The sequence below is a fragment of the Hordeum vulgare genome, chromosome 1H (assembly GCF_904849725.1).
Source record: "Hordeum vulgare subsp. vulgare chromosome 1H, MorexV3_pseudomolecules_assembly, whole genome shotgun sequence".
NCBI classification, from domain to species: Eukaryota; Viridiplantae; Streptophyta; class Magnoliopsida; order Poales; family Poaceae; genus Hordeum; species Hordeum vulgare.
In genome coordinates, this window is record NC_058518.1 from 269926915 (window position 1) to 269938163 (window position 11249).

Here is an 11249-nt window from a genome sequence, read left to right on the forward strand (position 1 = left end):
CTACAAGGATGTGACACCCTGGTTTTCCATTTTATTTTTTATTTCGACTTCTTAAATATTATATTTGGAGATTTGATTTTCTATCAAATCTTTTGGGCTTAACACTTGGATTTATTTTGATTTTCCTTACAAGTGAACCCTAACATCTTGAAAACCTTCCTAAACCTCATCTCTCTCCCAACTCTTGCCATAGCATAATTTTCTTTAATAGAGAAATAGTCATTTTCCCTTTGAAAATGAGTATTTTCTCACTAAGTTATGAAACAACCTTCATTTATCTTGCTCAGAAAATTCCAAACAATTTCACCAGCATCCTTTTGATCATGCCTCACCTCCCCATGTAAAAATATGTCATGGTCATTTGGATAATTTCACCTCTAGACAATATTCTTGCTTCTAGTCAAAAATGGCACTCTGTGAAGCAAGTATATTTTTTCATGATCTCCTTAAGCTGAAAGTTTTACCACATGACTACCTTCCTAGGAGAAGCTTAACCACCAAATTTCACCACTTAACTACGAGTAATTTCCCCCCGGCTTACTCCCCAAGTTCTTGTCTTGCTTTCCAGCATGCTCCTATCTTGTCCATTGAGCTAGGTGGCAATGTGAGAGCACCGAGGAGAACTGCATTGAAGGGACTACACCCTATACATGGTCTTGCATGGCTAAAAGTCCCGCGTGTGCCAGTGCATGCGGATCCAAGGTGTCCAACATGCAACCAACACGATTTGGACGTCGGGGCCCTCTACCGCCGCCCGTCCGTCCTCTTCAAGCCATCACAGCTTGCCCACGCCACTCAGTTTGCTCCCCTGTGTCCACCTAGTAAGCCCCTCCTCCTATTCGACACTGGGAGGCCGCGGTCGAGGAGTTACTGGGCGGAACAGTGCGCACGCACGCGTTGCATATCCCACCTAGTGTGCCGCAACTTTGCCCGCGTGCTGGCACTATGCTTGGCATCGCCCTCGTCGTATCCAAGCAAAGCCTGAGCCTATCAATTCCCTCATTCCTTCTGCAGCTCACCTCCAGCGGAGCTAAGCTTGGCCACCTCACCCCCTATGAATAGACCCACTCCTGACGTGGTCTAGCCATCTGCATCTTCTTCTGTGGTCACAAATCGACTGTTGTTGCTCGGGGCAAGGCCAGGAGGGACTCCAGCTTCTGATCCTTGCTAGAGTTGGCAATAAATCCTCCTCGGTCTCCCACTCGCTCTAGTGCCCTCCTTCTTCGCTCTCCTCCTCACACAAGCTCGTGGTGATCCCCTAAGCATGACGGTGCCGCCAGTTTGTCAGATTGGTGCCTTCTTCTCAAACTCTAACGAGCTCCGCCGCCCGCCTTCTCTGGAGAGGATCATTCTGATGTCGTGCATCCATTTGTGCCATCACTTCAGGTTCATGCGTGACTGCCATAATGTGCTGGACCCATCCCCCCTCTCTTAAGTGATTGTTGTGGTCTCCTCGCTGAAGAACCATCGGCAACCGAGCTGTCACGCTATGTTCGCTCTCTCTCCCTCTCTCTAACCCTGATAGTGGGACCCACTATGAGCCTCTCTTTCTCGTGCTCGAAGCGGTACGAGTGGAGGCGCCCGACAAAAGTACGCCATTGTCGTGGATGCCTTTCGATTTTCTTATTTCCTGTAGAAATACAAATATTTTGACCAGACTTTGACCAGCTCTAACTTCTAAACCATAAGTCCAATAGAGTTGAATATTTTTGCTTTAGTTTTGTCTTGAGCTAAACTTTCTGCATGTCAAATTCGAGAATTGTCTTTATTGTCTCAAATTTCTGGTTCAATAAAATGCATTATGTGTCATTACCTTTTTATGTTCATGCTATTTTACAAAACAATCTAATTGCCTTGAAGTGGACCAGGAGTATTGTGACACTCTTGTGAACTAAGGCAAGCCACAAAATTCATTTGAAAGGATGAAACTGCAATGGCAATGGTTTATTTGAATTAAAATATTTTATTTAAGCATAATCATTTAAAATGAACCATCTTATTATATAAATCTGAACGAGTCATTTCATGTCATATTTGTATGCTAGTCATCTAGGGTTCATGATCCTTGCCATAATTCAATTGATGCATTAGCTATTTATATTCACATTGTCTTGATTCATATGGATGCATTATCATCATGACATGTGCACCTAACTTCATGCCATGACTCGAATCATTTTAATTTTCAAGTTAAACCTGTTAATAATTTAGCTTGAACAATATGTTGATTGAGTCATGGTTCCACCGAATCGAGCTCACAAGTGCAACCACACATGCCTGGATGGGAGGCCCTCATGCGGTCTATTATCATGACTCTCGTTGGTGCCTCCAACTAGGGAAGGTTGTGTGCTTGCGCTACCCTAGCCCGGTGGGCAGGCTTAACCTTGTGTGCCCATAGTAATATAGTACTGATGTCCCTGTTTGGGACGAGTTTGTTATGCCACGACGATGGCGACCACAAAGGTGGCAGATATCACGAGTTGACATCGCGGACACCCATGGCATAGCCCAAAGGGGAGTTTTTTTGAGTGGCCGGGAGAGTGTCATGCAATAGATTGGTGTTGTCGGAATGTCGTTGGTTGATACGTCTCTAATGTATCTATACTTTTTGATTGTTCCATGCTTATATATACGTCTCTAATGTATCTGTACTTTTGGGGTATTTATTTACCAATTTATATTATTTTTTAGCACTAACCTAATGACCCAGTGTCCGCTGCGAGTTGTTGTTTTCTGCATGTTTTTCAATTTTCACGTTCTCCATACCAAACAAAGTTCATTTGACTTGAAACTTTTTGGTGATTTTTTCTGGACCAAAAGAAGGGCAACAAGCATCGAAGGAAGGCTAGGGCCACACGAGGGCCCCACAAGCCAACCAGTCGCCCCTGTTGGCTTGTGGGCCCCTCGAGGCCCTCCCGACTGTGTTCTCTAGCCCATAAATTCATATATACCCTAGAAACACCAGATGGAGTCCTGAAACACTTTTTGTGCAGCTGCAAGTCTCTGTTCTGACGGGAGGCCATCTAGAACTCCGTTCCGGCACCCTGCCAGAGGGGGGGTCAATCAAAGAGGGCCTCAACAACCTTGTTGCCCTCACGATGATGAGTGAGTAGTTCACCGCACACCTATGGGTCCATAGCCATTACCTAGATGCCAATCTCTCTCCCTATCGATCTTCAATACAATGATCATCACATCTTTGCTTTGATACACATCATGTAATTCCTTTTGTGCGGTGCGTTTGTTGGGATCCGATAATTGTGGGTTTTATGTTCACATTATTTATAATAAATATTTAAGTCTTCTATGAATACTTATACGATTCCTGTGTGCATGATTATGATAGCTAATTCTCTTTGATGTATTGAAACAGTTTGGACAACCAGATTGACATTTCTTCAGTGAGAGGTGCGCCGTAGCAGGTTAAACTTGGCAAATTTCTATATCCTAGTGAGATAGTGACAGAAGGGGACAAGATACGTCTTTGTGTTACTGCTACTAAGGACAAAATGATGGGATTTATTCATATTTCTTGAGTTTACTTTGTCTATATCATGTCATTGTTCTCCATGCATTACTCTGTTTTACTTAATACTTTAGATGCATGTTGGATAGCCGTCGATGAGAGGAGTAATAGTAATAGGTGCAGACACGAGTCGGACTATTTATTTATGGAAGTAATGCCCCAATCCACATGTGCTCTTTGGCGGTACACAAGGTCCAGTTGATCCTCCAGTTTGTCCAGATTGTATTTGACAGTAAGCTCACGCCGGATGTGTGCCTGGGATATTGGTTGGCGCCGGACCGTCTCCAGTTCGAATCTGAGTTTTCGAGCCTGCTTCTGAAGGTCCCCTATTACATCTCGGCTCCAAATGTGTAGGGCCTTGTTTACTGCTCCCAGCTCACTCACCAGCGATGGCCCTTATGCCCTCTCCCACACCGCTCGCACCAGGTCATCACATCCCTCCTCGAGTAGCCAGCGTGCCTCGAATCTTTTGACCTGCAGGCCGCCCGGTCTACCCCCCGAGCCCGTGTTGCCATCCAGCCTCAGAATCACCGGCCTGTGGTCAGAGTGTTGCGGATCACCGTTCACCACTTTATAGTGCGGAAAGCGAGGACATCAGGTTGGGGAAGCAACAACCATGTCAATATGCTCATGGATATAACCATCAACACGGAAATTATTATTTCTCCAAGTGAACACATCACCCTCAAAACCAAGGTCATTGAGATTACAAGTTTCTAAAGCATCACGAAAGTTTTGCATCAAGGAATGTCCTCTAGGCACGCCCCCTTGCTTCTCGTGGTTGAACTAGATCTCATTGAGATTGCCAAGACACACCTAGGGGAGGCTAGACTGGTGATTAAGGGTCTTCATAAGTCTCTGTAACACCCAGGATTTTTCAACTTTTATTTTCTTTCATTTCCTTGAAATTTGAATTTTTGACTTGACAAGAACTTGGAAGTTTTCTTGCTAGTCCCCATGAGAGAAAACTTTTGAGCTTTTTCTCCACCAAACAAATTCAGAAATACCCTCTTGGCCCTTTCTCATGAATGAAATGGTTGAAGAATATTTCTTTTACTTTTGAATTCGATTCCTTTTATTTTTTATTTGGATTTCTCCATAAGCTTATTTATTAATTCTTCAAAGAGAATTAATCACCATTCTGTTTTTAAATATTTTAACTCTTCTCCTAAGCCCTAAGCTTATTTTTGAAAGCTTTCCAAAGATTTAGAAGGGATGGATCACCCCAAATATTTTTATTACTAAAATGGGAATTTCTGTAATCACTTTGAGCTTCAATTTTTTTTCAAAGGAACCTCCTTTTTCCTTTGGAATCTTGACCCCAATCGTTGGCACTTTGTAGTCCTTAGTATCCTCAACCTTTTCCTGCAAAAACTTTAGGTCCTCAAGTGTGAAAAAAAATCAAATTTGGTTTGACTGAAGTTTGACCTGAGAAACTCATTTTTCATTCAAACCTGCCTTAAGCTCCACCAAAAACTCTGAAATTTTTTGCAGTATATTTTCTTCCAATGAGAGTGCTCCCCTAAAAAATTCAGCATCAATTTTTTTCTAGCTATGGCTTTCTTTCTGTCGAGCACCTCATCTGCACCTGACTGAAGTTGTCTGAATTTAATTCAGACCAAACTTCAGACAGAGTGCAACCTTCCCTCCCCCCTTCGTCAATCTCGCCAGTAGCAGCGATTTAGCCGCTGCTCCTGTGCCTCGATCCTATCATCAGTGTCGCCGGAGGCTTGGCCTCTTCCTCTCATCGGTAGCTCACCGACAGAGCCGGCCAAAGCCCTGCAGCGGCTCTGCAGCAGCCGCAACAGCTCCCTGTTTTGATCCCGCGCCGCCCGGCACCGCCCCTTGCTCCTGCTGCCGCCGCGTGCCCCTCCTCGACCATGTGCTCCGCGAAGAGCCCCACCACGCAGCGTGCAGCTCAGAGCACGGGTTCTGCAGCCGCAGTGCGCAGCAATGGCCGCGTCATCATCATGTTGCCACGGCCGATGACCAACTGCTCTCTCGTCAAAAATGGAGCCCTGGTGGTGATTAGGTTCGATCCTAGCCACCTTACCTCCTTCCCAAGCTCCTGCATCGCCGGAATCGCTCGCCGGAGTAAATGTCGTAGCTCGTCTCGCGGCGCTTATAAAAAGAGCTCCCCTCCAGTGGTTCTAACCATGCCCAAATCTTCCCCATTCTCCATCTCCACCTCTAGGAACGAGCCGATCCACTAAGGGGCCCTCGAGGGGCCTTCTTCCCCAGCTCCGGCCGCCCCAATCCGCTTCGGGATCCGGCCACTTCCGTGCAGAGTAAGTAGAGGTAGGACCCCTGAGGCCTTCGTTTGCATCCAGGAGCTCCTCCCCTGCTTACCCCGTGCTCATTTGCATCGCAGAGGCTCCCTCTCGTCGATCTCCTCGCGTCACCGGAGTTGCTGCCGCCGGAGATCTGCTGTCATTGACATGAGGCCTCCCCCGCTGTCCAATCCCCCTCCATCAGTCAGGTGAGTCAACGGTGAGTAAACCCGCATCCCCAGCTGGCTCTCCTCTCCCTCCTAGCGTCACCGGTGATCACCGGAAACTTGTGGCGCCGGTGCAGCATTCGAACGTGACAGGGGGACCCCCTTTGTCAGTGTCTCTCTCTTCGTCCGAAGCGTTTCGATGGAAACGTATTCGGCCAGTAGCCGTGTTCCTTTCGGAGAAACGTCTTTCCCTTCGGGCGGTTTGACTAAATCTCAGTCTAGCGTCTGGTTCTATTAAAACTAATTACAGAATAGTCCCTGATAATGTTTTGGCTATAACTTTTGATTCCTAACTTATTTTTCAGTGATTCTTTTTGCAAATTGTTCCTAGTAATGCCTAGTTTATTTTAAGATTTTTGTAAAAATATTTTAAGACCAGTAGCTAGGCAGTACCACTTATACCCTTGTTTGATCTATACCGTAGATTCCGACACCGAAATACGAGACGTCAACTGCACCGAGCTTGATCCCGACTATGTAGAACCAAGCAAGCATGTTTGTTACTTTTGGTATGTTGTTTGCTAACTTGACTCATATTAACTACTCATCACCTTGCATATTCATACCTGCTTTACATATTCAACCATAATAAAAATATGATGATGGCAAGTGATAGTTATGAAAGGTTGTGGAATAGCCTAGTCACGCGAAACGTGATAGGTTATGGCCTTGTCATGGCTTGAGCACAATGGTGATGGTATAAATTTGGTAAACTCCAGTATCGACCTAGATCAAGTCTTGTTCGTGTCATACTTCTTATCGTGCTACCACATTTCCCTGGATAATGGGTTCGGTATAGTCAGTTGTAGACCTATTATAATTCACACACCAAGTAGAGGGGCCGGTATGAAGGTATCCATGGCCCTGGAATAAATCCAGTCATTCGGTCAGGGGGCATGGGTGTTTCCGGTCTTGGACCGGAAGGGAGGGCACTCCCCGTAAGAGCACGATATAAATATTGTTTATCCCATGCTAGTCAAGGTCGATGCCTCCTCGTCTTATGGTTTTACCTTGGCTGCATAGTCCGGGTGAATCCGGGCTTCGCGGAGGTAAAGTGGGTGTGTGATGATTCTGAGTGTCCACTTCTAAAATACCGTACGCGGAATTAGTCATATTGACTATTGAAAACCGTGGTCTATGGGTAAAGAGTACACCCTCTGAGAGTCAAAACTATTCGAGTAGCCGTGTCCCCGGTCAAGGACGTTGTTTGATGAGTCAAGTGTCGGTCCTAGAGTCGGTCTTTGGAGTATAAGTAATATAAATAATATTGGATGTGGTGAACCATATGATGATGCGGGACATTATCATATCGTGTATTATTACTCTGGACTAACCCTTATGATTCTCTTTGTTGGATATCCTTGGGACGGCTCTATCTCCTAGATATTCAATATTTTATTCTTATAAGCCCTTTATGTGGTGTCGTTGAGATGCCCGACTGTGGCATTGTTTCTATTTTTCTTATAAGCCCTTTATGTGGTGCCACTGACACGCCCGACTGTGGCATTGTTTATATTTTTCTTATAAGCCCTTTATGTGGTGTCGCTGAAATGCCCGACTGTGGCATTGTTTCTATTTTTCTATAAGCCCTTTATGTGGTGTCGCTCAGACGCCCGACTGTGGCATTGTTTCTATTTTTCTTATAAGCCCTTTATGTGGTGTCACTGAGACGCCCGACTGTGGCATTGTTCTATTATTCATATAAGCCCTTTATGTGGTGTCGCTGAGACGCCCGACTGTGGCACGTTATTTTATTTTATCCATGCCCTTACTCTGGTGTCCCAAAGACGCCTGTTCGAGGCTTATTATTTATTTCATTTATGTTATGCCCTGTGTGTGGTGTCGCTTAGACGTTCGACGGTGGATTCTTTTGTTTATTTTTTTGTTACGGATATCTCGGGAGGACTACCGCCTGATTTATCCTCTAACTTATTTATTTTCTGCAATTATATTATGAATATAACTTGACCCTAATCATGCATAATAAAATCAACGGCATGCATCTCATCTTTTGTGCAAACTATTTGCGAGTACTTCTCGGAGTACTCACTGGCTTGTTGTTGTGGCCCGATATGGATGAAGGAGACCTCATGGATGAGGAGTTCGATAGAAACTTCGATGTCTAAAGGAGTCCCAGTCAGTCTTGCGATCCTGGAGTCCGTCGCTGTTTTGTTCCCCCGCTTCCGCCACCTCGAATAAATTGTTGAGCTTCACTCTGAGGCTTAACGCGTAGTAGTACTCGCCATGTCACATTACTCTGATGTGACGTGCCCCCTTTATTTTCGTGAGCAGTAGAGTCACCCTAAGACCACTCTAACATTTCCATCTATCCTAAGACTTGGATATGTTGTAATCATTTGTAGAGCGACCCTCGCTCTACTTGTATAATATTGAGTACTACTCGTTTTCTGCATCAAGTTGAGTCTGTCAGTGGGAAGCATTTTCTTCACTATGGACACGAACGGCTGATTTCCAATTAAATCATTTATTTGGAAACCGGTCGTGACAGTCTCCAAGTATCAACCTTCTTCTCCGTTCGAGGTTCACCATAAATGCGTGTGAGCTGCCATTTGAAACCATCATGCTCTTGCACCATGACATCATATGCATCCGCCCCATCCATATGAGTGTCACATCCACTTCCATTTTCCAGAATAACGCTAGGCCACCACTCCTCCCCGAGTTATCCTTCACTAACACATGGTGCATCCCCAACTTTCCACGAAACTTCTACATCCTCCTCCTATCCAAATGAGTTTCACATAAAAACAAAATATCTGGATCCCCCTTCTTCTGGAGAGCCAGAAGGCCACGAACCACCGGGCCATTTCCCAAACCCCCGCAGTTCCAAGCAATAACCTTCAATGTGGCCCACGAGGCTGTACCTGTAGCCCGGCGTTTCATTCATACAGCTTCTCACTACAATCCTCATCCATCGCCTTCAACTTCTTCTTCCCCTCCTCTTCATCTCCGTAGCCCTCCTCCTGCTTCGCCCTCCTCTTCTCCCCCAACATGCTAACGCCCCCTCCGGCTCCATCAATATGTTTCCTCCCCTATGCCTTTTTTAAAAGTGCTTTTGCCTTCCTTCCCAACATATTTTTTCCTCTGGACATGAGACTGGAGCCCCTCCTCATTCTTAAACTACTCACCACGTTGATCTCCATGGGTTCTGCATGGCCTCGTTTATTGTGCCCTTTGCCTAAGTGTATTGACACTGGTTGGGAAACCCCCTCATTGGCTGGTGGGGGCAAACTCTCGGGATCGGCAGCAACTTGAGTTGGCTAATCCCCCACCTTTTCCTATGTAACCACTAGCATGCACATCCATCTGGCCACCATCCGACCCCTTCGGCCCCGCTGTGTCTCTCCCAAGGATTACATCCACCTGCCATGTACCTTCTTTTGTCTGCTCCAGTGATACGACTATTTTGCATCATGCTTTCATGTTCATATTTATCGCTTTATGGGCTGTTATTACACTTCACGGTACAAAACTTATGACTTTTCTCTCTTATTTTGCAAGGTTTACATGAAAAGGGAGAATGCCGGCAGCTGGAATTCTGGCCTGAAAAAGGAGCAAGTTTGACATACCTATTCTGCGCAACTCCAAAAGCCGTGAAAATCAACGAGGATTTATTTTGGATTTTATAAAAAATACTGGGCTGAAGAAGTACCAGAGGGGAGCCAGCACGAGGCGACAAACCTGCTAGGCGCGGCCTCCCCCTGGCCGCGCCTAGGGGGCTTGTGGGCTCCCAGCTGGCCCTCTGGCCCCCCTCTTTTGCTAGAAGAAGGGTTTCATCCCAGAAAAAATTAGGAGGAGGCTTTCGGGAGGAATCGCCGCCGCCACGAGGCGGAACTTGACCAGAACAAAGCTAGAGCTCCGTCAGGGTCGTCCTGTCGGGGAAACTTCCCTCCCGGAGGGGGAAATCGTCGCCATCGTCATCACCAACACTCCTCTCATCGGAGGAGACTCATCACCATCAACATCTTCATTAGCACCATCTCATCTCCAAACCCTAGTTCATCTCTTGTAACCAATCTCCGTCTCGCGACTCCGATTGGTACTTGTAAGGTTGCTAGTAGTGTTAATTACTCTTTGTACTTGATGCTAGTTGGATTACTTGGTGGAAGATTATATGTTCAGATCCTTGATGCTACTCATTACCTCTCTGGTTATGAATATGATTATGCTTTGTGTGTAGTCACTTTTGTTCCTGAGGACATGGGATAAGTCTTGCTATAAGTAGTCATGTGAATTTGGTATTCGATCGATATTTTGATGTGGTGTATGTTGTTTCTCCTCTAGTGGTGTTATGTGAACGTCGACTACATAACACTTCACCATTATTTGGGCCTAGAGGAAGGCATTGGGAAGTAGTAAGTAGATGATGGGTTGCTAGAGTGACAGAAGCTTAAACCCTAGTTTATGCGTTGCTTGGTAAGGGGCTGATTTGGGTCCACTAGTTTAATGCTATGGTTAGACTTTGTCTTAATTCTTCTTTCGTAGTTGCGGATGCTTGCGAGAGGGGTTAATCATAAGTGGGATGCTTGTCCAAGTAAGAGCAGTACCCAAGCGCCGGTACACCCACATATCAAACTATCAAAGTAGCGAACGTGAATCATATGAACATGATAAAAACTAGCTTGACAGAAATTCCCATGTGTCCTCGGGAGCGCTTTACCTCCTATAAGACTTTATCCAAGCTTGTCCCTTGCTACAAAAGGGATTGGGCCACTTTTCTGCACCGTTGTTACTTTTGTTACTTGCTACTTGCTACGAATCATCTCACCACACAACTACTTGTTACCGATAATTTCAGTGCTTGCAGAGATTACCTTGCTGAAAACCACTTGTCAGATCCTTCTGCTCCTCGTTGGGTTAGACACTCTTAGTTATCGAAAGGACCACGATAGATCCCCTATACTTGGGGTTCATCAAGACTCTTTTCTGGCGCCGTTGCCGGGGAGTAAAGCGCCTTTGGTAAGGAAACATTTATATAGTGTGCTGAAATTTATTGTCACTTGTCGCTGTGGAAACTAATCCTTTGAGGAGCTTGTTCGAGGTATCTTCACCTCGAACGGAAGAACAAGGAGTTGCTCCTCAACCTGCTGCACCTACTGAAAATATTTGCTATGAATTTCCTTCGGGTATGCTTGAGAAACTGCTGGCTAATCCTTTTACAAGAGATGGAACATCACATCCCGACTTGCATCTAATCTATGTAGA